Here is a 23,985-nt window from a genome sequence, read left to right on the forward strand (position 1 = left end):
CGGGTAAGCATCTCCCCGAAGGAAACAATGCAGACAAACACGGTGAGTGGTGCATGCAGACGTCCTGCTCTGGATGAGTAATGTTATTTGAAAAGCAGATAAATAAAAAAAAAAAAAGAGAGAAGAGAGGAAAGCGGGGGAAAAAAAACCCAACCAAAAAACCCTCGGTGTGTGCTGGTGGGGAGAGGGAAGCCATGTGTCCTGTGTCCCTGTGTCTCAGTGTGCTCGTGGCATGGCACGGCATGGCACGGCAGCTCCCGAGCAGGGGGTACGGCTCCGTGGGGGTGCCACGGACCCTGCAGCGGGGGGATCTGTGGCCCCTCCGCTCACGGGCTCCTTCCTCTCGGGCACTGAGACTTTGCAGGCACGAGGGGAAACGGGTCACTGCCTGGAGCCCCCCACACCACGTCCCCTCCTCTGCGTGTGGGAGCAGCACACGCAGGCGCTGGTGGTTTTGCCTCTCCGCTGTCTCTCCTTTAACCAGCTGCTTCAGCTCACTAAAGCCCCCTGAGCCCGCTCTCTCTGACCTTCCTCTCTCTGTGCAAGTAGGGGAAACTGAGGCACGGTACAGCTGCAAGCCAGAGGGCCTTCAAAGCCCCTGCCTGGGCTCTCTGGCTGTGCTTGGGTTGCTGCACCCCATTTCCCTTCACATCCCTGCTCTGCAGACAGCTCTGGAGCAGGTGTCGGGATCCCCCGTCCCAGGGGGCTGCTCTCCCAGGAAACTCCGAGGGGTTTTCTGGCCAAGGGTGATGGGGGACACGCTGGCAGAGCAGGGGGGAGTGATGCCAGAGCCCGGACAGACAGCAGCCTGTCGCTTTAAAAGGGAGCCAGGAGCCTCTCATCACTTACAGTAACTCGGTGCATCATTTCTTTGCCTTACGCAAGAGGCGAGTGGGGTCCAAGAGCTCAGCGTGGCCACGGCCCTGCCAGCACGTCCGGGCAAAGCCGGATTCCTCCGGGTGCTCAGCAGCCAGCGAGCACGGGCTGAGCAAGGCATGTGGCCACGCCAGCACCCTCCCTCGGGGGCCCTGGGGGTCTCCTTGGGACCCCCGGCTCTGCCAGCCCTGTGCTGGCTGCGGATGCAGCAGCTGGAGCTGTGGGCTTGCCCTGGGGGACTGATCCTGCACCCTTCACCGTGGGTCTGTGCATCCTGCCGTGATGCTGAGATGAACCCCGAGGTGGTTCATACCCGGACCCCGGGGGAGGTGAGGGTGCAGGGGCTGGGCTCAGGGTGCTGCCTGGCACCGCGGTGTCACAGGGTGCTGCAAGAACTGCATGAAAGTGGCTGGTGGAATTTGGGTGGAAAAACAGCTTTTTTGCTCATCTATTGAAATTTCCACCCTGGAAGGGATGGGAATTTGGGGCTTAGCTGTGTCAATGCACTGCTCCCTCTTCAAAACACTACTCTGGAAGGGAAAAAGTAACTTTCTTCCCTCATTATCCCTATTTTCCCATTCCCAATTGTCTTCTTTTTCTTCATCCCATATGCTTTTTTCTTTATTTTGCCTTGGAAGAGGGAGGGAGAGAACCCGAGACAAGGCAGGAAGCAGAGGAGGGTTCAGGGGACTTGTTTGCATCATCAAATACAGATTTTTTTATATAAGCATCTTTTAAAAAGTCAGGTTTTCCTTTCAAAGTTACCCTTCCCATAGAACAAAAATTAGAAAACAAATGAGATGTTCTGCACCACCCATTTGGCAGAAATGGCCAACCCATAACCTGTGGCAAGTGGCTTTGGGTTTCGGCTTGGAGAGGACTCTCCTGGAAGGATGAGGGTACTGCCTGGTTCAGAGCTGCTTTGTCTTGAGTAGGACTTAAGACAAACCTAAACTGACCTTTTCCACGGAAGATTTCAGCTTTCTGTCAACCTTACAGCAAGCTGAGAATGTTTCCATCCCAGGCAAGCTCAGGAGCGAGAACCTTCGGTTGAAATTTTTCACTTTTCAAAGGTTTTCAGCATTCTGGTTGGAAGAGCAGACGCTTTCTGAAGGAGAAAAAAACCCCAAACAACTTTGCCAGGAAAAGCGATTTCCCACAGGTAAGAGTTTGGGGATCGATCGCAGAAGCATAGGAGTGAGGGTGAGCTTGGAAGAGGTGGAACGTGGGATGTTCCTAAGAGCCGTCACTTGCCCCACACCAACTCCTGGTCCTACAGCCACGTGTCTCGGTGCTTTCTAACCAGACATGATGCAAAACGTTTAACCTAAGAGCTATAAATCCTGCTGCCCCATCCCCTCCTGAAGGTGCTTTGCCTGTTGCAGAACAAAAGGAAGTTTTTCCCTTTTTTTTCACTCTCTCTCTCTCTTTGGGGAGTTCAGCACTGTATCACAATCCCCCATGGTCTCTCCTGTTGTCACCTTCCCAGGAACCTCCCGGCCACCTTTGCAGCATCCCTGCTGTCCCTGCAGCCATCAGCTGTGGCGGAGGCAAGGTGGTCCCTCGGGGACCGAATCCCACCGGGCAAGGTGCCATACAAAACCCTGGCTGAAGCCTGGTCAAGCCACATCTCCTCACCCAGATTCCTGCTCACTCCTAGGTTTTTTTTTTTTCCTGGCTGACACAGATGAACAAAGAGGGATCTTTGGGCCACGCTCAATTCACAAACTCCCCTTGGTGGAAGGCTGCCCGTGTCTTTTTGTGCAAATCCTTCCCGCTCAGATGCTATTTGATGTCTTCAAAGGGGCTATTCTTATGTTGAGAAAAGAGGGCAAGCGCAGGTTTGACGAGGCTCGTCACTCAAAGCTATTTTTCACTCGGAAAAGTGCCAGTTTGGGATTAAAAAAAAAAAATATTCTGTTTTTCATAGGCTGATATTTGGGTGAATAACTCATAAAGACAGAACACTGGGTATTAGGGTGTAAACTTGGGGAGGGGAAGGAGAAAACAGCTTTTTTGTGTATCTGGGAGGGAAACAAAACTCCTTGAACCCACAAAAAAAATGCCTGAAGAGAATTGTCTCGGCCGAGCCAGGGGCAGGCCGCAACTTGCGGTGTCTCCATTTTGCTGTTGTGGGTCAAGGCTACATCCCAGAATGATGGTGGGGCAGGAGAGGGCAGTGAATTTCTGCGGGGGGCTGCCCCTCTGTTTGTGGGGAGCAAAGACATCGCCCTGGGCTCGAGCTGCCAGCGCCCCGTGGGTTTGTGATGTGCCAGGAGGGATCTGGTCCAAGCTTGGGGGGGAGCGAAGCTGCCCCTCTTGCCCTGTGGTACCCAGCCCTGAAACGGGTCCGGGTGTCCCATACTGCTCCAGCTGGACCGCGGAAAGGATGGAGAAGTGTTGAGTGTCTCCCCCCACTTTCTATGATTCTTTAAAATGTCCCTTTTGAGCAAATTAATAGCAAAATCAAGGGGAAAATGCCCCGACAAGGGTGCTGCGGGGTCCCGGGAGGTGGCAGGCCAGTTCCCGCAGGAGGTCCCATGGGTGATGCTGAGGGATGCAGAGCCCGGCCACCGCGGCCGTGGGTCCGAGGAGCTGCCCGGGAGCATGGAGGGGGCTGGCTGGAGGTTTTTTCGGTTCTTTTCATTGCAAGGGAGAGGGGAAAGCTGTCTCTCCCCGCGAGAAAACGCACTGGCAGGAAGCAGAGCCCCCACCTTGTACACAGCGCCAGTGCACAGCGCTTCCGAGAAACGGGTCCTGGGGGGCCTCTTCCAAGAAAGCCGGGCTCCTGCCACCAGGACCTGGTTCTGCAGAAGTGGGTGTGCAGCAAACACTCCTCTGGAGCCTGGGAGCTGCCTGAAAACCAGCTGAGCCCTCTGGAAAATCCCAGGCCTCCAAACAGCTCATCCTGCTCATCCTGCTCGTCCTCTGAGGGATGATCTTCAAGGGGGCAAAACTGATGCTGGGGCCACCAGAGCTTGTAGCCTGGGAGGGGGGGAAACCAGCTTTTCCACCCCACAGAAATTCCCAGCTACAGGCTTTCAATTCAAGAACAGATTATTTTTTTTTTAACAACAGCTTTCCTGTAAAAAATTAAATTATAGGGGGAAAAAAATCCAGGTGGGTTGAAATACCTTTCATTCCAATTTCACCTTTTAAAACTATTTTATCTGTCCATAAAATGGAAATTTCAAAAAAAGCTACTTTTGAAGTAAAAAAAGAAGAACATAGAGTGGTCCCACATTGGTGCTGTTGAAATATACCGGCTTTGACATGTCGTGGAAAACTTTGTTTCACTCCTTCTCTGCGAGATTTGGACCATCCACCCCCAACCCACATGGATGGCTGCGGGTGGGGGGAATGGCACCCCCCAGCCTGCTGCTCCGAGCCAGCCTCAGCGGCAAGGCCAGGGCCCCGAGCCCCCCTCCACAGCTGGCTGCATTCCCCCGATCTGCTTGGTGGTGGCCCCAGTGCCCGTTTGTGTGCAGCACCTGGGTGATGGTTTGGGTCCAGCACCCAGGAGATGCTTTGGGTCCAGCACCTGGGTGATGGTTTGGGTCCAGCACCCAGCGCCTGGGTGATGGTTTTGGGTCCAGCACCCAGTGCCTGGGCAATGGTTTGGATCCAGCACTCAGGTGGTCGTTTGGGTCCAGCACCCAGCGCCTGGGTGATGGTTTGGGTCCAGCACCCAGGAGATGCTTTGGGTCCAGCACCCAGGTGGTGGTTTCGGTCCTGCACCCAGTGCCTGAGCAATGGTTTGGGTCCAGCACCCGAGCAATCGTTTAGATCTGGCACCCAGGAGATGGTTTGGGTGCAGCACCTGGCTAATGGTTTGGGTCCAGCACCCAGAAAGTGGTTTGGGTCCAGCACCCAGAAGATGTTTGGGTCCAGCACCCAGGTGGTGGTTTCGGTCCAGCACCCAAGTGCCTGAGCAATGGTTTGGGTCCAGCACCCGAGCAATCGTTTAGATCTGGCACCCAGGAGATGGTTTGGGTGCAGCACCTGGCTAATGGTTTGGGTCCAGCATCCTCACGGAGGTTTGGAGCCTCCATCCAGAAGATGTTTGGGTCCAGCACCTGGGTGATGGTTTGGGTCCAGCACCCTGGCACGGACTCTGCTCCCCTGGGGGCTCTGGGGACCGGATCTGTGCTGGTGGGACGGGATGTTGGGGTGTGACAGAGCCGGGCTGGGGGCTGTGGGGGTCACAGGCTCAGCCCCTCACTGTTCCAGCTGTAATTTGGGGTCAGCGCCTGTGTCCCCGTTCACGCTGTGGGTCGAGGTGTGCCCCCCCGGCACCGCCCAGCTCCCCGCTGCCCCCTGCCTCAGTTTCCCCGTCGCAACCCAGCCCTGGGGCATCGCCGCGCTCGGGGAGGGGGACACCAAAAGCAGCAGAAACCAATTAGCGCAGGCGTTAATGAGGAAAAACGCGGAGGGGCAGAGACTGGGGCACGTCGCACTGGGGTGGGGGCATCTCCCCCCTCCTCAAAAGCGCGAGCGGGGGGGCACGCACACCCACCCACCCTCCGCCGGTTGGGGGAGGAGGGAGAGAGCGGGGGGGGGGGTGCGGGGGGTGGTGCGGGCGGGGAAAGCGGCTGCACCTGCTTTAGAGGAACTATGGTAGGGCGGCCCCCGCGCTGCCGCCGCGCCGCCGCCGCGCCGAGCCGGACCTGAGCGCGGCGCGCACGGCCCCGGCCCGGCCCCGGGCTGCCCGCGCTGCACGGCCCGGCGCGCCCAGAGCCGCAGCGGGGCAGGGGCGGCGGCGCCGGTGCCCGCAGCCCCCCGCCATGCCGCGCCGCTCCTAGTGCTCGCAGCCCCGCCGCGGCCGCCCCGTCGAAGTTTGGGGAAGGTGCGGGGGCTGGGGGGGGTGGAGTGGGTGGGCGGGCTGCGGGGGGGTGGGGTGGGGGGTGTTGGGGGGGGCGCCCCCCCTCCCCTCGCCGCGGACCCCGGCGCTCGGCGCGACCAGGTGGGTGAGAGCGGAGCGCGGCCGGGGGGGGTCCGTGCCCCGCGGGTGGCCCCACGGGGGTGCGCGGTGCCTCCGCCCCACCGCGCCTGGTGGTGGCGGGGGGGGTGTCGTGTCGGGGTGGGGGGGTGTCCCCCAGGTCCCCGCCAGCAGGTGTGGGGCGGGGGGGGGCCGCCCTGCATGTCCCCCCCCTCCCGCGGAGCGCGGCGGCGCCGTCCCCCCGCGCTCGGAAGTTTGTTGCCGGACAAAGGGAGCGGGGCCGGGGGCTGGGGGAGGCGGGGGGGGCGGAGGGTCCCGTTGTTTTGGGGAGGGGGGGTGTCCTCGCTGCGCCCCCGGGGCAGCCCCGCCGGCGGCGGGCGCGGGGGTCTCAGCCGCCCCCCCGAGGCGTTTCGGCGGCCGGTGGAGGGAAGGGGGGAGGGGGGGCAGCCCCCTCGGGGGAAGGGGGCGGGGGGGGTCGAGCACCGGGAAACTTGCGCTGCCGCCGGGAGAGCCGCGCTGCCGGGGCCGGAGCTGCCGCTGCTGCGGCGCCTGGGGGTCCCGCACCCCCGGGGGGGGCTTCGCGCCGGGCGGCTTTGAGCCGGGGGTAGGGGGGGGGACCCGGCCGCCCCTGCCCCGCCGGCCGCCCCAGGGGCTCGCTTTGTCGTTCCATCCCATTTCCCCCCTCATCCTCCTTTTCTCTCCCGTTTGCTTTTAATCCCGGCTGCTTGAGAGGCTTGGGTGGGTTTCCCCCCCACCCCCCCTTTTTTTTTTTTTCTCCCCATCCCCCGTCCCGTTGCATTTTAACTCAGTCCCCCCCAGCCCTCCCCCCCCCGTGGATTTGCCTCCCTGGGGGGGGGATCAGCCAGCCCCAAGTTTTGCAATTCCTGGGAGCAGCCGCCGTTCCCGTCAACCTGCCGCCAGCCCGGCCACCGCTCCGGGAATCCGCCGCCTCCCACATCCTAACCCGGCCGGCGAGGTGAGGGGCGAGGAGGACAAATGGCTGGCTTCGGATGGAGCTGGAGAATATTCCCGAGCAATTCCCGCAGGTTTGGACTCCGGCGAGGGGGGGGGGGCGGGGGTTGAGGGCACCGGCTGCGCGGTGCAGCGCTGCCCCGCGTTTCACCCGTGCTTGTGTTCCACCCGGTTGCAAAGTTTGAGGAGCTTCGGTGTGGCTTTGTTGGAACAGGGAGCGAGGGTGGGGGTGGTTTTTCCAAGGATTTAGGGGGGTCTTTATAACTGGACACGATGCCGGCTGCCTGCGGGAGGTCCCGGCGAGCTGGCTGGGACCCCGCCGGGCAGCGGCTACTCGTGCTGTCGGCGCTAAGCATGTGCTTGGAAAGAGTTGGGATGATGGACTTGGCTTCTGGAAATTCAGAAATTCCCGGGCACGCACGGTTTGGCGAGGCTGGCGGCGGGTCGCCTGGAGCAGCCTCTTTCATCCCATTCCCACCCCGGTGTCCGCCTTCGTTGCGAGATGCTCTCCCAACCCTGGCAAAGTTCAGATCCTTCTATTCTTCCCTGATCCATCTCTCCCGGCTGTGGGATAAACAAACGCGCCTCTGTCTCTTCTCCCCTCTCCCCCTCTCTCCCGCTAAAAAAGAAAAGGCACTTCAGAAAGTGCTGCCTGAGCAGCAGATTTGTTCGGAATATTTCTTTTGGTGGTAGGAAATCTGTTTTGAGTTGGCAGGCGCGTTTCGAAGGTGTGTATAGGAGAGAACAAGTGGAGTGTAATTGGTTTTTCTTTTTCCATTTGGGAGTGATTTTTTTTTTTTTCTTTTCCTTTCCCCTTTTGAAAAATAAAAATATAAGCGGAGGGTTGTCTCTCTCCCTCTTTCCCTTCCTGTGCACTTTTTAATACAAATGAAAAATGTGCGTAGGAGAAAGCAGGAATAATTCACAGGCATCTGCAAACTCCACTTTGCTCGGAGTAGTGGTTGGGAAGCGCCCGCTTTGAAAACTTGCGCTGGGATTTTTTTTTTTTGCTGCTCTTAATATAGTCCTAGAGGAATTTGTGTCTGAATTCCTCCCTGGGATCGCTCGTCGGCTTCGGGCAGCTCTTCCATCGCCATCGGTCTGGCTGGGAGACCGCGATTCCCAGGGATTTGCCTTTTACCACACTCAGAACCAACTTAGCGTCGGATTAAGACCTCACTTTTCCGCAAGCATTGTAAAGCTGTGGGGCATACAATAAAAATGTTATTAGTTTCTGTATGAAAAGGTTGGGTTGTTTTTAACCCAAACCAGAAGTAGGATTTACTTTTACAAATTTCTTCTTGTGTGTTAAAAATTTACACGAGAAATATGTTATGCTGGAGGAACAGGCATTTGATGTTAAATCAAGCCAACATGTGTCTCGCGCAGGCGGTGTGACCCTGGTCCTTGTGTGTTCGCAGAGACGTGTTGTGTTCCCTTTCGTGCCTCCCGGTATTCGCAATTAAATGTAGCGAAGTCTCAGGCTCTTGTGAAATCTAACTCTTAATTTATTACGATCTATTTTTTGGTTGTAATTTCCACCCCACCTTCAAGTCCATAAAAAAAAAAAAAAATAAATCCAACGAGACCCCAGGAGTGGGTGGATGGAGAAAAGAGATCTGAGAGAATTACCCCCTTCCCCCCTTTTTTCTTTTTTTCTTTCTTTTTTCCCCCCACTCCAGGTCACTGAAATCAAACTGGGAAGGGGGGATATGTGAGGGAGAAGGGACGGAATGTCTTGTGCTGAGCTGGGGAGCTTTTGTCAGGGCTGCGGAGCCCTCGGTGGCTCCGGCTCCTGCTTTTCTTCTGCCCTTTGTGGTGCTGGGGCTGGGGTCGAGGCGGGGAAGAGCCTTCCCCAGCCCTTCTGCTTCAAAATAATGGTCGGGACCTACTGGTTCGAGATGCTCCCTATTTTTTTATTATTTTTTTAATTTGTATGTATTAGTTGTTGTGGGCGTTTTGTTGTGGGTTTCCTCCCCCCACCCCTATCCTGCCCCAGCTCCTTGTGCTGGGGTGTTTGGCGTGGGGATGGGGATACCCGGGTCGAGCATCGCTCCAGTGATAAAAGCCAAAGCGCGCCCAGAAACTGGCTGGTGCGAAGCTGGGACTCATCAGGGGGAGTGTGGGGGGGGTGTATGTGAGAGAAGGGGATGAGCACGGACCCCCCCCTCCTTAACCTGCGTTGCCCGGAGGGGTCAGGGGGAGCGGTAGGTGCCCCCCGAAGGAGGTGGCGGTGGAGAAAGCGAGGGGAGGGCTGGGACTGTGCTGGAGGGGGGGGCAGGAGGCTGAGCAAACAGAGCGAAATGAAATAAAACAGATTAAAGTTGCTGCTGGGGGGAGGCGGGGAGGGGGCTGATACTTTGGAAAAGAAAAATAATGTAAAAAGTCTCTGTAAACGCCGTGTCCAGCCCTAGTCGCCTCCCTGGAAGACGGGTGACTGTAGGTTTTCCGTCCTCCTTTGAGAAGGGAAGAGCAGGGTGGGTTGAAAAAAAAAAATATATAAATCTGTGCAATGTATAAAATCAAGTGACACTAAAATATCTACTCCGGGCCCTCGCCCTTTCTCTCCTAATAACCCGGCAGGAATGCGAGTGCACTCAGTTGTGAAGTTGCTGCCCGGAGAGCCCGGGAGCTTTTCTTCTCCGCCGCTGGAGAGGGGGATGCTTTGAGTCTGCTGATGTTTGTGTCTCGCTGTGGGGCTGGGGGGAAAGGGGGGTGGCAAAGCTCTGGCTTTCAGGGGGGTTTCTTCTTTTATTTTATTTTTCTTTTCCCCCCCTCTTTCCTCTTTTCTTGTTGGTCTGGAAGGGGGGAGCGAGGCCGGAGGAGGAGAGGTGCAACGCTGGGTTCGCCTTTGTAGCGACAAGGTGGGGGGTGAGCTGTGCCCCCGGCCGGGAACGGGGCTCATTCTTCCGACGGGAGGAAGGCGGGAGAGCCCGCAGCCCCCCGGCTTTTCTTTTGCTCGTTTAAAAGTAATACGCGTTTGTGGCTCTTTGCGTGGCGTTCGGGAATTTGGAGGAATTCTCTTTATTTATGGAAGGGAGAACTGGGGTGGTTTTCGTCCTTCGTCCCCCTTGCCCACGGTGGTTTCGAAGCGTGGGAGACCCCCCCCCTTCCCCCGCCCCAGGTTGTGGCTGGCGGGTTTGTGCGGGTCTGGTGGGGATGCTCCCCACTGCTCACACCCCAGCATCTCCCCGGCTGCGTGGGGGGCTCCCACCTCCTCCCTGGGGGCCATCCTGGCTTTATCCTCCGCTCAGCACCGGGGCTCCCGGAATGACCCTGCTGCTGCCTCGGCATCACCTGCCACTTCTGGAAGTGGAAACTTGAAATTTCCTGTCCCGTCCTCTTTGATTTCCAGCTCCTTCCTCCGGCGCGGCCGCGGGGGTTACGGGGGGCTGGGGGGTACTGCCCCGGCGGGGTCGTGCTGTGGGCATCCTCCCCACGGAGGGTCAAGCGCTGTGTTAGCAGGAGAGGGAAGGGAAAAGGGGGGAAATAAATCCACAAATGCGCTCGAAGCTTGGAAACCCATACGTTTGCCTCCGAAGGTGTAAAAATCCTCAGTGTGCCACTTCGGGAGCCCCCCGGTGCACCTGAGAGAGACGAGGGGGTAGCTACACACTTGGCAATAAAACGGGGGGCTGTGCCGTCACGTTTGCAGTGAGTTGCCCTGTGGCTTGTGACCCTGTCGGGCTGGTCCCTGCCGGCCCCTCCAAGCAGCCGCGGGGGCTTCGGCCACTACAGCTCCCTCCTCGGCCAGCTGATGGGCGAGCGGTGTGGGGAAGGGCTCGCACCCATTTTATCATCTTACAAAACCTTCCCCCTCCCCCTGCTCACGGTGCTGCACCTTTTAAAGTCAAATATAACTTGTAGATCAAGATGGGGCTGGGTGCAGCTTGAAAAACTTCCTAATTTTTCTTTTTCCTCTGCTGCAAGTGTGTAAAATACAGTGAAGACACCACTCGAGGGTTGTGTTTGTGCTGGGGTTTGGGATTTTTTTTCCAATTTTTCCTAATATAAACCCCTTTTGGCAATCGCAGAGGCGAGCCCCTGTGATAAAACATGTTGCTGGTAATCAGACTGCCCGTGACAAAAAGGTGTTTGCGAGTGGAACGGCATCAGGGAAAGGGAAGAATTACGAGGCAGAAGCGGCGGCGGAGGAGAGCTGCTCCCTTCAGAGGTCGGCAGCGCGATGCTGCGGAGGAAAAGGCAACCCGTCCGTCCGCCACGTTATTATTTTATAAAGATCCTGCTGGAGGAGAGATTAGATCTGGGGACGGAGCTGGAGGGAAGTCATTAAGGGATTACGATGCCTTGCGCCGGCAGCGCAGACGTGGGCATGGGGCTGGCAGTAACGGTACCTGGATACTGGGGCAAGTGAGCCCGGCATGCGCGAAGCACTTGGCACAGGGAGTCGGGATCCTCTCTTCTGGTTTGGGTTTTTTTTTGGTTTGGTTTTTTTAATTTTTTTTTTTTTTTTAGGGAGAAAAAAAAGCCTGTGTTTGCAATCCACTCTTGGGTAAAGTGAGGTGGTATTGCTGCCCGGCGCTCGTGCCCTGGCAAGTTGGCGAAAAGTCTGTGGCGTGTTCCGGCGGAAACCTCCTCCTGCGTGCCGGGTCCGGATTAGCAGCACAAACATGCCGGTTTTTTAGCAAAATAGGGAGTGGTGGGTGGCTGTGGGAGGAAATTTCACCTGGTCCCGACTCTGCTGGCGGCTCCTGGGTGTGTTTATCGGAAGGAAAAGGCTGAAACTTTTCTTTGGAAGATTACTTGCAAAACCGTGGAAAGGTGCAAAAAAAAAAAAAAAATTTCTTTTTAGGGTGCTAGAGGGGGAAGGAAATCCCACGGGTGGTTTGGAAGCTGTTTATTGTGCCTCATTGGCAAACCTTCTCCACGTGACCGGCTTCGGCTGGGTGCTGGCACTGGGCAGCCAGAGCTGGGAAAGCTGGGAAGCACTGGGCTGGGCCGTGAGGCTGACTGGGAGCAGGGGAGCCACAGCCCCCCAGGGAGGAGGAGGAGGAGGAGGAAGGTCTCCATGTGATGGGTATGTGCTCTGCGTGCGTTGTGCGGGCTGTTGGGCAGCTCCCAGCCTCCGGGAGATGCCGTCCCCCGGAGTGGTTTTGCTGGGGAACGAATGCCCCTGTTTAAACGAACAGGGGGGCTGCGGCTGGGATCAGCCGGGATGAGCCGCTCGGCTGGAGCGGGTGGTGTTGAAACGACCGATTTCAACACACCTTTGCCAGGTCACTGGCGGAGCTGGGGTTTATCTGGTGGGATTTAACTGTACTGAGGGCTAATAAAGGCATAAAACATCACCGGTGCCGTTGGGGGCAGCGAGCGCCTCGGATGTGCTTGGGCAGGGCTAGCCGAGCATCACCCCACGGGCTTGCCTGGGGAGCCAGGAGCTGCCGAAGCTCTGACCCCAAACCCTCCAGCTGTTCGCTGCTGCCTCAGAGTCCGGCTTTATTCCGCAACCTGTAGGTTCTTAGGTGAGTGATTTTTTTTTTTTTTTTTTTTTTTTTTTTTTTTTTTGCCTGCTTACTGTGAATCTGCAAGCAGGGGACTGTCGTGTATTTGCTCGCCTGTGGGGAGATTGGGACGGGGACCACCTACGAGAAGCTGTCATGGGCTTGGTGAGAGATGCCTTCAGCCTTGGGAGAGAGGGACAGCGGAGGGAGGCTCGAGGTTGGTTGCTTAATGCAAAATAGAAGGCCAGAACCTGTGCTTGGGAGCGAAGGACGCGCTGGGATCCCATCTACCCAGGAGCATCTCCTTTTGGTGGCCCCTCCGCTTTAGTTTGCTGTCTCTAAGTGGTCCAGTGTGGCCCGTTCGTGGGACTGCACTTGCCCGGTGACCCTCTGCCAGCGTTCCTTGGCCCAGGGGCCGGCTCGCTGGTGTGCTGGAGCCTGCGGTGGGCTCATGGCTCGGCTGCGAGGCACCCATCGTGTGCCGGGATCACGCCGCATCCCTGGGGTTGCCCCTGTGGGATGGGGTTTCCATCATGGGCAGTCCTGCTTTGGCCGTGTTGTCCTGGGTGCCGCTGGGAGGATGCTCCTGGCTGCGGGACTGTCCCCAAATCCTGTGGGGACGTGGGGCTTCGGGGGCACCTCGGCTCATGGCTTCACCCCCAGCTCCCAGGGGAAGGAGGTGCATGGCTGGGGGTGGCCAGGGACATCTTGCCACCTCCCGGGGTGGGGGGGGAAGGTGCCCCATTGCTGCGTTGGCAAAAGCCTTTGAGGCTCGGGATGGTCACGAGAGTGTTGAAGGAGCCACCCTCTGGGCTGAGGGGACAACTTCTGGCAAGAAATACCTGGCAGGGATGAAGTTTCTTGTTCAGCATCGGGAGTTTTTGCCTGAACTGGACCAGATTTTGGGCAGGAGTGGTGGGCAGAGACCTTGTACTGGGGAGGGAAAAACCTTCTGCTGGGACCTAGGGCTTCCCACGTGGTGGTGTGTCCCCTCTGGGTGCCACTTATCAGGCTGTGCCCTGGCAGCTGCTTTGCCAGGGAGCTGTGTGGCACCGGGGGCAAGGGCTGCACTGGCTGCTGGAGAAGCGCCCCCCAAACCTCACTGCTTTTAAGCACGGTGTGGAAGCAGCATGGAAATCTCAGTGCCTTGAACAAAACCAAAACAGCCTTTAATAACTTGCGAATTTTTTTATTTTTTGGACATCTCCTTTTTCTCCCAGGGGCGCTCCATGCAGCCGGTGAGGGGCTAGTGCTGCTGAGCATCCCGTGGCCCCGCATCCCTGCCCCGGCTCCAAGCTGGGAGAGAGGCAGGAGGCGGTGGTGAGATGTGTTGTGCCACCAAGAGGGATTCCCGGTGGGTGGCCGTCACCCAGCGGGCTGGGTCCTTCCTCCGGAGTCCAAAGTCCCCCAGCCCATCCCTCCTGGATGCAGCTGACGGCAGGAGGGAAATTCCCCGAAGTGCAGGGTAATTCGGATCTGGAATATAAATACGGCATCGTCAGGCCTATGAAAAAATGGAAGAGAAAATAAAGGTGCAGGGGGAGCGTGTCCCGTAACTTTTGTGGCAGGAAATGTGGATTTGGAAAATGTGGATTTGGAAAATGTGCTGTGCCAGGCATAGCTGCAAAAAACGCCGATTTTGCTGAGGTGGGTTTGGGGCGGGGGGGGGGGGGGAGCGAGTCTGTGCTTTTCTAAAGTGCCGTCTCCAGCTTTGTTCCCAAAGTTATTTGCTCTTTCTGCCTCTGCTCCCCCACCTGCTTTCCCTGCGGTGAACTCTCTTCCCTGACCAGAGCGGTGACACTTTCATCCCGCATTTCTGCGGCCGGATCGCGGTGGGATGTGGTTTGGTTTATGGGCATGGGGAGGGTCTCCCCCTCCCCATCTCCTGCTGGTGCTGCTGTGCCCAGCGCTCGGCTTCGGCTCCGGCTCTGCTGGGAGCAGGGTTTGTGGGGGCCGGGCTGCAACTGCTCTGCCTGGCACAGATGTTAGCTGCTTATAAATTAAAACCTCAAAATCAACATGATTTCTGATTTGGAAAACAAAAGGGGCGTATGTCCCCTGCTGTGCAGGTACATCAGGGGCCAGGAGGAGGAGGAGGAAGGTGCTGCTGTGCATCCCATCGCTCCCGATTTGGCTCGGGCTCTCAGCACCCGCGGTCCTGAGTGCTCGTGCCTTGCTCCTGCCCCCGCAGCGGGTCCCATTCCCGTCCCTCTGACCCCCTCAGCGCTGGGGTGGGTTTGTAGGGTGCAGCTTGTGGAGGGGGGTCTGGGTCTGACAGCAGAGCCCTTGCTGCCCCGTGCGGGTGCAGGTGGAGGAGAGGAGCGGGCAGGCTGTGCGTGGGGCCACATCCTGCACCCGTGCAGCCCTGGCTGGGCTCAGCGCTTTCCTGGCTGCAAGTGGATGGGCGTAAAAACGCCAAAAGTCGCTGTGCCCCTCCTCGATGGCACTGGCCCTGGGAGCTGGGCTCCACATCACCTCCTGGGAAAAGGGCAGGGGAAGGTGGTTGCTTCCCGCACGCCGGCGGGTCCCTTACGTGCACTGGGTGCAGGGTCCACCAGGGCAGGGACGTGGGGGCTGCAGAGCCTGGGACATCACTGTTGGGTACAGGGTGCGCGAGCAGGTGCCACCCCCCGGCTGCCCTTTGGGGGCTCGTCCAGCCTGTGGAGGCATCTGCACAGGCTCGGGGAAAATCTCCCCAGATTTGGGGTTTGTTGTGCATGTTGGGGAGGGGGATGCCCGGTCAATGCACTCCCAAGAGAAACAAGTAAAGGAAAACATCCTAAAATTATGCCAGTGGGGGTGAGGAGCCCCAGGAAGGGATTTCTGGCCAGGCTCCGCGCTCGTGGGGTGGCAGCGGGTCCTCTTCATCCCTCGTTTGCCGAAGCAACAGGTGGAAGGTCTGTGCTGCACTTCGGGTCTGGGTTTCCCAGCTCCTCCGCTCACCCAGGCAGCGTCTGCAGTGCTGTGGGACCAGCCCGGCCCTTTTAATGGGACAGATCCTGGGAATGGATCCTGGGGCTGGGCTCTGCCTGCCCTGAAGGCGCTCAGGACCCTCTGAGTGCAGCGGGCAGGTTGGGATCAGCACGGCTCCATTCGGGTTATTCATCCTTCTCACTTGGAACCGGGATTTTATTTATACCTAGCGTGGCAGAGCCGCCTCTTAGGGGCCGTTCTGAAATCCCTTGAAGCCTTTCCCTGGATGCTGGTGGGCTCGAGCCCAGGATAAATGTCCTTTTCCTTGGGAAGTGGAGCCGCAGCTTCAAATCTTGCTCTGTCAGGGCTGTTGGAGCAGCCCCATCCACAGATGGAACACCGCGTTACCCCGTACCACGCAGGGATCGCACCGGTGCCGACACCGGCATCGCTGGCAAAAGCAGTGCCGGAGCAATTTTCCCCCAGGTTGCAGAGCTGGTGGGTTTAAAATACTCCCTGATGAGGCCAGTCCATTTAGAGATACAATGAGGGGAGGTTTAACAGGTGAGGGAGCTCGTTTGGGCGTTGGTGCTGGTTCTGGGGGAGGACGGTGCCACCTGGTCACTTGTGTCCCCACCATACCGGAGCAGCGATGCTGCAGTGGGGACCACCTGAATTTGCAGCCATAGATTTGGGTTGCTGCAGGAGGAGCTGGTGGCCGTGCCCGGCTGTCTGGGAGAGGGACAGACCCCTCAGGGGGGATGAGCGTCTCTGTCATCACAGGATCGGTCCTTTCTGACCGTAGCAGAGGTGTCTGCTGGTCCTCACTGTTGCAGATACAAACGCTCCAGGAACTGCCCTGGGAGCGAGCAGGGGGTCACTGGATTTTGCCAGGGGGGTTAGAATAATTGATGTTGTAAAATTCCTGGCAGTGGGCAGGAGCCGTGGTCTGTGCTGGGGCTGGCTGGGGGCGTGGGACCAGGGTGGCCGACACAGGGAGGTGGGTCGTGTCCCTCAGGGAGCTGGTGACCGAGACTGTGTCCACTTCGTGTCTTGCCTGATGCTTTGTGCTGGTGTCGCGGTGATTTTTGGTCTGGGGAGGAAGGGGGACATCCCCTGGGGTGGTGCCCTGCCTGGGGCGGCTGGTGACAGACCTGGTGGCACTGTGCCCTACAGTTGGTGATGATGGAGCGCTTGCTTCCCACCCAGGGGCATGTGCTTTGGGGACAGGGCTTGGCTGTGACCCTGTCTCAGCAGGAGATGCAGAAAGATGTTGTGACCCGGTTGTGGAGGAGCGGTGCCGGCGGGGAGCCCAGAGCCACGGTGCTGCTGCTGTGGGGCTCATGCCGAAGCCACCCCTGCGTGCACCCAGCTCGAGGGGGGCACCCTCGCCTGCGACCCCCTGCAAGAGCCCACGCATGCCTGCAGCTACGTGGTGCCCTGGGCTGGGGTTTTCTCGGTCTCCCATTAAAACAAGGAGTTTGTGATGCCCGAGCTGCTGCTGGGGTGCCTTGTTGTGGTTCTCAGCAGCCGGTGGTGAGTCCTCCCCAGGCAGGGAGGGCACATCAGGAGCCAGCCGGGCACTGGCCACCTTGAGCCCCGTTCTCTGCCCCAGCACCCATGGGTGCTCACGGGGCCCCTGGAATTTGGCAGCTGAGAGCTGCGGGCCAGGGCGAGGTGCAGGGTGTCACAGCTTGCAATTGGTGAATCATAAACTAATATTTTAAAGAATGAGGATTATTTTTAGGAAGGGTGGAGGGAGGAAAAAAACCTCTTATTTTTTTAAGTGTGCTTTGTAGTAAGGATGTATCTAACACCTCGTTAATGGTAATAATCCCCCGGATTTGCATGGTGCTTCTGTCCTGTGCCAGTGGCTTCCATGGCTGCTGCAGCACGGCCATATCTGGCCCGGAGCATCAGTGGCCACCGGCGTGCTGCCCTTGGGTGTCATCTCATCCCAAAGCTGGGCTTATTCAGGGATCTGGCTGTTCTCAGGAGGGAAGCATCGCCCACTGCCTGGGACGAGCAGGGATTCGGGAGGTGCAGATCACCTCAATTCACTTTGTCCTTCCAGAGCTCTGTCCCAATCCGTAAAGCAGGGATGCGCTGCCCATATTTGGGAAGATGCTGTGTGTCCCAGTCTGGTAAGGGCTGAGCTTGGGATGCACAGGGCGTGAGAGCCTGGATGGATTGGCATCGCCTGGGAATGCTGTGGGTGACACCAAAGTGGTGCTGTGGGACCAGATCGCCTTCCTGTGTCACCGGCCTGGCAGCAGTCCAGAGGGATGCTGAAGCTGTGGAGGTGTGCCGGCATCCCTCCGGGAACAGAGGGGAGAAACTCTGGATGCATTCGCGGCCGTGGGTGCGCTGGGCAAAGCGTCACCCTCCTGGATTCCCCAGTGAAGGGTGCTGGAGCGGGGATGCTCACCCAGGGAAGAGGACATGGCAGCTGAATGTGGCTTATCCAGGTGACACAGAGAAGGAGCACGGGGAACCTTGGCGATCTTTTGGCTTCAGCACAGGGTCTGCATGGGGAAACGCTTCCCCCGGCCAGCGGGATGCTCCATGCCTTTCCGCTCAGCCTTGCTCTCTTCCTCAGCACCCAAAACATGAAATGCACCTTCCCGATCCCTTCCGTGGGTGGTGTGGCCTCGCGGCCGCCCATCACCATTCCCGGTGTGAGACCCTGGGACGGCCCAGCCTCTGCTGAGCACGCCGCATCCCAGCTTTTCAGAAAGCACTGGAGAAATCGCTCGTGTTCTTCCAGTCGCTGCTCTGAGCAGAGGTGTCAGGGCTGTCGGCAGCCGTGTCGCTCGCCGTGGCTGCCGTTTGCTCCGGGATGGTGCTGAGGCTGCCGTGGGGGGTGCTGGGCGCCCGGGCAGACCAGAAGTTGAGGCCGTGCAAGATGGAGCCGAGCTGTGCAGAAATAAAATCAGGAAGGTTTTTTTTGAAATTGCTGAGACCGGCTCTGGCAGTGGCTGCGAGACTGAGCCGGCCTCGGGTGATGCTTGCCTCTGATTTGGACGCAAAAAAAATGGACTTCAGACCAGGAGTTTGAAAATGCCCAAGGATAGTTCTCCCCCCCACTGCCTTTTTTCTTCTCCCTCCTCGTGAGCAGCATAATTTCTGGATGGAGACCAGGCCTCTTCCTGCATAGAAATGGGATTTGCCATGGAAAGCATCAGTGTGCAGCAGGGAGCGCATTAAATAGAGCGTTTTCTGGATGAATTTTTGCACATACATGACGAAGTCTGGGAAAACTTGCAGCGTCCGAGTTCCTCCCTCCTGCTCGATAGGCACCATGACTTTTTTTTCCTCCCCTCTGGATTATTTAAAGGCCAGAAGAGACTTTTAGCAACGTCCAGTCTGACTTCACACAAACTCAGCTGGAAAATTTCGCTTGGGGGTCTGATATGGCAGCTCGTGTCCCAGCGCCAGGTCCCTCGCGCCAGTGGCCCTGCCATCGCTCCTCGCCCTGGTCCAGTTTGTCCCTCACCTGCTCCAGGTCATTTTCTTCCTCCCTGGCTCTGCCCTTGCCCTTTGCAGCCTCCCCTGAAGAGATGGGGCGGGGGGAGCCCCCGTGGCTTGATTTTTATTTTTGTGGAAGAGCTTCCACCCTTGCTGGGAGCCTTCCTCCACCCGGCGCTGAGCTCGCCGTTCCCAGGGCTGTGGTCCTGTGCCTCTGGCAAGTCAGGATGCTTCCCCATGGCCCTCCTCTTCCTCGGCTCATGGGGGGCGATGTCCTTCGTGGCTCTATCCCAGAGGAAGAGCCCTGGTAGGCAGGTGCCTCGATGGGGACACCCGCGAGCGCAGGACCACGTTCGGTGAGCGAGAGGGATGGAGGTGATTTTGCATGTGCAGGGCATGTTGCCTGTGCAAGGCGTGTTGTGTGTGCGTGGGGTGTTGCGTGTGCCCCGGCTGGGCTTGCGGGGTGCTGCAGCAGAAAGGCTGGGGGAGATGCACACCATGGCTGCGTGTCACCGATGGGGCAAGAATAATAAATAAATTAAAAAAATAATAAATAATAATAAAAATAATGGTGTGAGCTAGGCGTGTGGGCAGAGGCTTAAACCCGAGCCGGGGTTTGCGGGGAGATGCTGGAGGTGCCTCTCCAAAACGCTGGTGTGAAGCTGGCTGTGTCCCGGCGACTGGTGGGGATGGAGCAGGCTGCGGAGCGATGCTGGGGAGCAACTTCGTGAGCACGAGAGTGTGGTTGCACGAGTGTGTGTGCACACGCGTGTGCGTGCACCAACGTGCACCGTATTCTGCGCTGATGCCCCTGCAGCCGCTGCCGTTGGGCTGGGGCTCCGCTCTGGCTGCAGGTGCATCCCATGTCACACTGGCGATGGGAGGTGGTTTTAATTATTGTAATAGGTTTGGGGGGGGGAGAAGGTGTTTGCGTGGAAAATACCCCGTATTTGAAACCCCTCATCCCATGTGGAAGTGCAGAGCGTTTCTCGACAGCAAGTTGTGCATGTTGGGAAATCACCTGCCCAGTGTGTGTTTTGGGGTTTGGTTTTGGGGTTGGTTTTTTTTTTTTCCTAGTAGTTTGGAATATATTTTTTTTTTGTTCCCCATGAATTTTTTCCCCACCCTATTCATTATAATTTTTGTTAATTAGATTGTGCTGGGGAATGGTCTCTATTCAAAAGAAGAACCACTGAGAGATGTTTCTCCAAGTGTGTGTGTGTGCATTTCAGGGGAGGGGGAGGAGAGAAGATGCTTGAAAGAAATAATTTTCAAAATAATTTCTTCATAAAGCTCTTTAAAAAGAAAAAGCCAGGTCCCCTTCCCCCACCACGGCCACCTCCCCTCGGCCCCCCCTAATTAAACGATTTGAATTTTCACGTTAACCGCTTGGTGCTTCCTCAGCGCCTCAGATGATTAGAAAGGGATATTCATTTATGCCTTTTAAACACCGCCCCGATTAAAATCAGAGAGATTTTTTCCTTCATCAAAATCTAACATCCTTGAAAAATTAATTTGATGCCTCTTGTTATCAATTAATTGAATCTCGTTGGGAGAGAGGCTTGTACGGCGGGTGGTTGGAGCTGGCCCTTCTGTTCTTAGTTGCTTTCCCCCCCTCTCTTCTCCCTTCTGCTGCTGCTTCCAAACAGTGACATTATAAAACTCTGCCTTTTTTTAAAATATATATTATTTTTACTCATCTCATAAAATAAAATAAATGAATAAAACTTGCTCTCTCTTCCCGCCTTCCTCCCCCATTCCCTTGAGTTCCTCTTGTATGAAAGACCCTTTTTTTTTTTTTTTTTTTTTTTTTTCCCTTCCTTTCTCTCATCCCTCTTTCCTATAACTTCCGAGGCAGGGGGAAAGAAAGAAAGTTGGGGCTTTAGCAATTTCTCGGCATAGTAAAGCGGCCAGGGTCCATCTTTCTTCCTTTCTTTAACGGTGGATATTGGATATTTCATTTGAATCTCCCTCTTTTCAATTAAAAGTGCACAGCTCCTTCTCTTAAAGCCGCTCTATTCTCCTCCTCTGTCTCGGCAGCCGGAGAAGCGATTTTCCTTTCTTCAACATTTCAACTCTTCCCCGGAGACAGGCTGCCTGCATTTTTTTTTTAATAGACTTTTTCTCCCTCTATTAAACTTTTCCAATCTTCATCCCTTTATTTTTTTTCCCCTTCCCACCTCTTTAGACAAAAAAAAAAAAAAAAGAGAGAGAGGAAAAGTTACAAAATTTAAAGAAGTGGGTCATTCAGGAAGTTATTGAAGTAAGTTAAAAAAATAGGCGTTCGCTTCATTTGTGCTCTCCTTGGGGTGAATCTATCTGGTTACTTATAGATTCACTCTTCCCTGGTTATTTATGTCCCGTTGTGAATTTGGGGCTGGGGGTTTTGGGGGAGTTTGGTGCTAACTCCAGTGAGTGCCCAGGGCATCCCAGCTTGGGGCTGGGGAGGTGCTCTTGTTTTCTCCGAAGTGCTGTGGGATGCGGGGGTGGGGGATGTTTTCCTCACGGGCTCCCCATGGCTGCTGAGGGCATGTGCCCCCCTGGTCCGGTGCCCTGGGCGAGGGGTGATTTGGTGCCAGGGCCCCCAGTGTGCGCATCCCCCCTGTGCCATGCGCTGTTCCATCCCATCGTGGTGAGGGGATGTTGTGCCAAGCTGGATTTGGGGTCCTCTGGTGAGAAATGCCGTTGCCTGTTGCCAGCCCTGCCTGTCCTCGCTTGGGGGTGCTCTGTGTTGGTTGCTGAGGATTTCGGGGGTGCTCTGTCCCCATGGCATAGGGGGCTGCAGGGTGGTGTCTGCGCTTCGGGGTGTTTATCCTTTGAATTCCCATTTGGAACGTATTGGGCAGAAAGAAAGCAAGTGTTTTGGCGGAATGAGAAATCAGGGGGTGCTTTAACCTCCCTCCCTGCTGCCAGGGCCAGATCCTGGCTCCAGGGGGGGATCCTGAAGCTTGGCCTTTGCCCCCAAGCCTCGCTCGCATGCATGCATCTGCCAGAATGCAGGTACCGGGCAGCATCCCAACCCGCCGGGATGCAGGTACCGGCCAGCATCCCAACCTGCCGGGATGCTCCGGCATGGCAGTGGTGACTCACGCTGGGTGCAGGGCACCGGCACCCACCCAGCTGGCACCCACCGAGGGTCCTGCCCCGCTCGGGGTCCCCCTGGGCCCACACATGTGGCTCCTGAGCAGCGAGGCAGGAGCCCCCGTGCACCACGTCACTATTTAATTAGACGTCCCTGATTAACAAAACTTGGCGTTCGGCTTCCTCCTGCCCTCATCTTTCCTGGCTCCGAATCAATGGCTTTGATATGCTAATTAGGGAGTAATTTAATTTCAAAAGGCCGCAATTAACAAGGGTGTTGTGGACATGCTGTAGTTAAGCGGCATAATCTAATTTGCATTAGTAACAAGCAGGGACTAATTAGAAGCTTAATTAGACACTTAGACGGCTCTTGTGTTTACTTTCTTAATGAGATGGAGTGGGGCTCTTTTTTTTTTTTTTTTTTTTTTTTAATCTTTTCAAGAGCACAGCAAGGGAAGCGCAGGATGGAGCAGCATCCCCAGCGCCCGGCACGTGCCCAGCACCGGAGCTGCCCGGCACTGGTCCAGCCAGCCCCGCATCCGCCATGGATGGGATTTTATTTTCCTTGAAGCCTGGCAGGGAATGGGAGATGTGCCAGCCAGCCAGTCGGTGTCTCCGGGGATGCCCCGTATCCCCGTGCGGGATGGCTCGCTGTGGTGGGCACTGGGTGGAGGGTCTCCCGGCTGCGGTCAGGGTGTCCTCGCTGCTGGAGAGCTGGTGGGTGCAAGCTCCGGAGAGCAAAGGATGCTCCGAGGGAGACGTGTTTTGGAGGCAGGTGGGCTCGCTACGATTCAGCAGGAGTTGTGCCACATCCCGCTGACCGGTGTGGCACGGTCCCGGGGGCTTCCCCGGATAGCGATGCTCACACTTCCGGCTCTCCAAGTGAGATGACCCACCTTTTTGGGGAGAAAAACTTTCCTGTGGTCGTTCTTGCTGGATTCCGCTGCCTGACGGTCACCGGGGCAGCGATGGCACCAGGGCGGGCAGGCAGGGAGAGTGGCAGGGGATGAAGGTCTGCCCGTCAGCCAGGGCAAGCGCCCAGAGGTTGGTTCTTCCCAAAGAAGTTGCTGGGAGCGAGATGAAAGTGGGAGATGAAAGTGCCCAGAGGTGAGATCCCATTAAAGCGGTGCCCGGGCTTAGCCAGTCCTTGGTTCCTTAAATCTCTTCTAATTTACAGTAATGCTCTAGATTCGTTTCAGCTCCCCCAGACTTTTATTTTAATCCCCTTTCCACATTTCCATGTGTTTATGTGTTAATTAAAGGGTAAAAAGCCACTCTCCAAGCAATCCTGGCTGCTGCTTCTCTTTAAGCCAAAGCCTTTCAAGATTAGCGAGCCACTTCCTAAAGCCTCGGCGGTGCTGGATCCGGATGGGCAGGTTGCTCAACTTTCCAGAGCTCAGAGCAGATCCGGTGCCTGGGATCGAGCCCTCATCCTCATCTCTTCCCATCCGTGCCGAGGAGCATCCTGCAGGACTTGGCAATGAGTATTTGCTTGGTCCATGCTCCTGCCGAAGGGGCAGCTGGCGTGCCGGAGCGAGAGCCCTCGCGGTGCCGTGGGGCAGCCCCTGCTCCATTCCGGGTGCTGGCAAGGCTGGAGCAAGGAGGAAAGGTCTGGAAAACCGCTTTGGAGCTGGGAAGTGGCAGAAAGGGTGGAAAAAGCCTCCGGAGCATCACAGTAGCAGGCCACTTGTAAATGTGTGGTACCACCTGTGCCGTCCCTTGCAAAATGCGGTGCAGCACCAGCAATGTGCTGGGGTCACCGAGATGTGGCGAGGAGCCTTTTCCCACCAGTGTTTCCCACTGTTCATCCTCATCCCTCCCAGGTGGTGGGTTTGAGCTTTCTGGGTTTGCATCTGGGGAGACAGAGCGAGGATGGGGACAGCTCGAGGACGGGGACCCGCTGGCCACGGGGCTGGGGCCGTACGCAGCCCTGGTCCTGCCGGCAGCCCGCGAAGGGCAGCCCAAAGTTAGAGAGCCCCTGATGGCTGCGGTATTGAGGATACTTAAAAATAGGAGAAGCTGCTAAAATAAGTGTTCAGGCAGTTGTTTCTGAGGAGCTTGTGGTCTTGGCTGTACCTGTTCCTGCCGGTCCCGTGGGCTGAGAAGCGCCGGTTTAATTTTCACGTCCGTGGAGCTGAATCAAGTGGAGAAGTGGCCATGCTTCAGTTGGGTCTGGGTGCCCCAAAATTTGTTGGGAGCTTTTTGGGAAGAAACCACTTTGTTAATGCTTCATCTCTTCCTGCCCCCACGTCCTTTGGTGCAGATCTTTGCTTT

General features: G+C 56.9%; 1 protein-coding gene across 3 annotated transcripts in view; it reads left to right on the forward strand.

Moving 5' to 3' along the window:
• The first annotated feature begins 5,635 nt into the window (after nt 1-5,635).
• FOXP4 (forkhead box P4) overlaps nt 5,636-23,985 on the forward strand; it is a 62,016-nt gene continuing 43,666 nt past the window's right edge. For 2 of the 3 annotated variants that reach the window (XM_037410614.1, XM_037410616.1), the window contains exon 1: nt 5,636-5,722. The gene's annotated coding sequence lies outside the window, so the exon portion shown is untranslated. Of the gene's footprint in view, nt 5,723-6,673; nt 6,862-23,985 lie in introns of those variants that run through there. The other variant, XM_037410615.1, reaches the window with a different exon arrangement.

Source organism: Falco rusticolus, chromosome 17 (assembly GCF_015220075.1).
Source record: "Falco rusticolus isolate bFalRus1 chromosome 17, bFalRus1.pri, whole genome shotgun sequence".
NCBI classification, from domain to species: domain Eukaryota; kingdom Metazoa; phylum Chordata; class Aves; order Falconiformes; family Falconidae; genus Falco; species Falco rusticolus.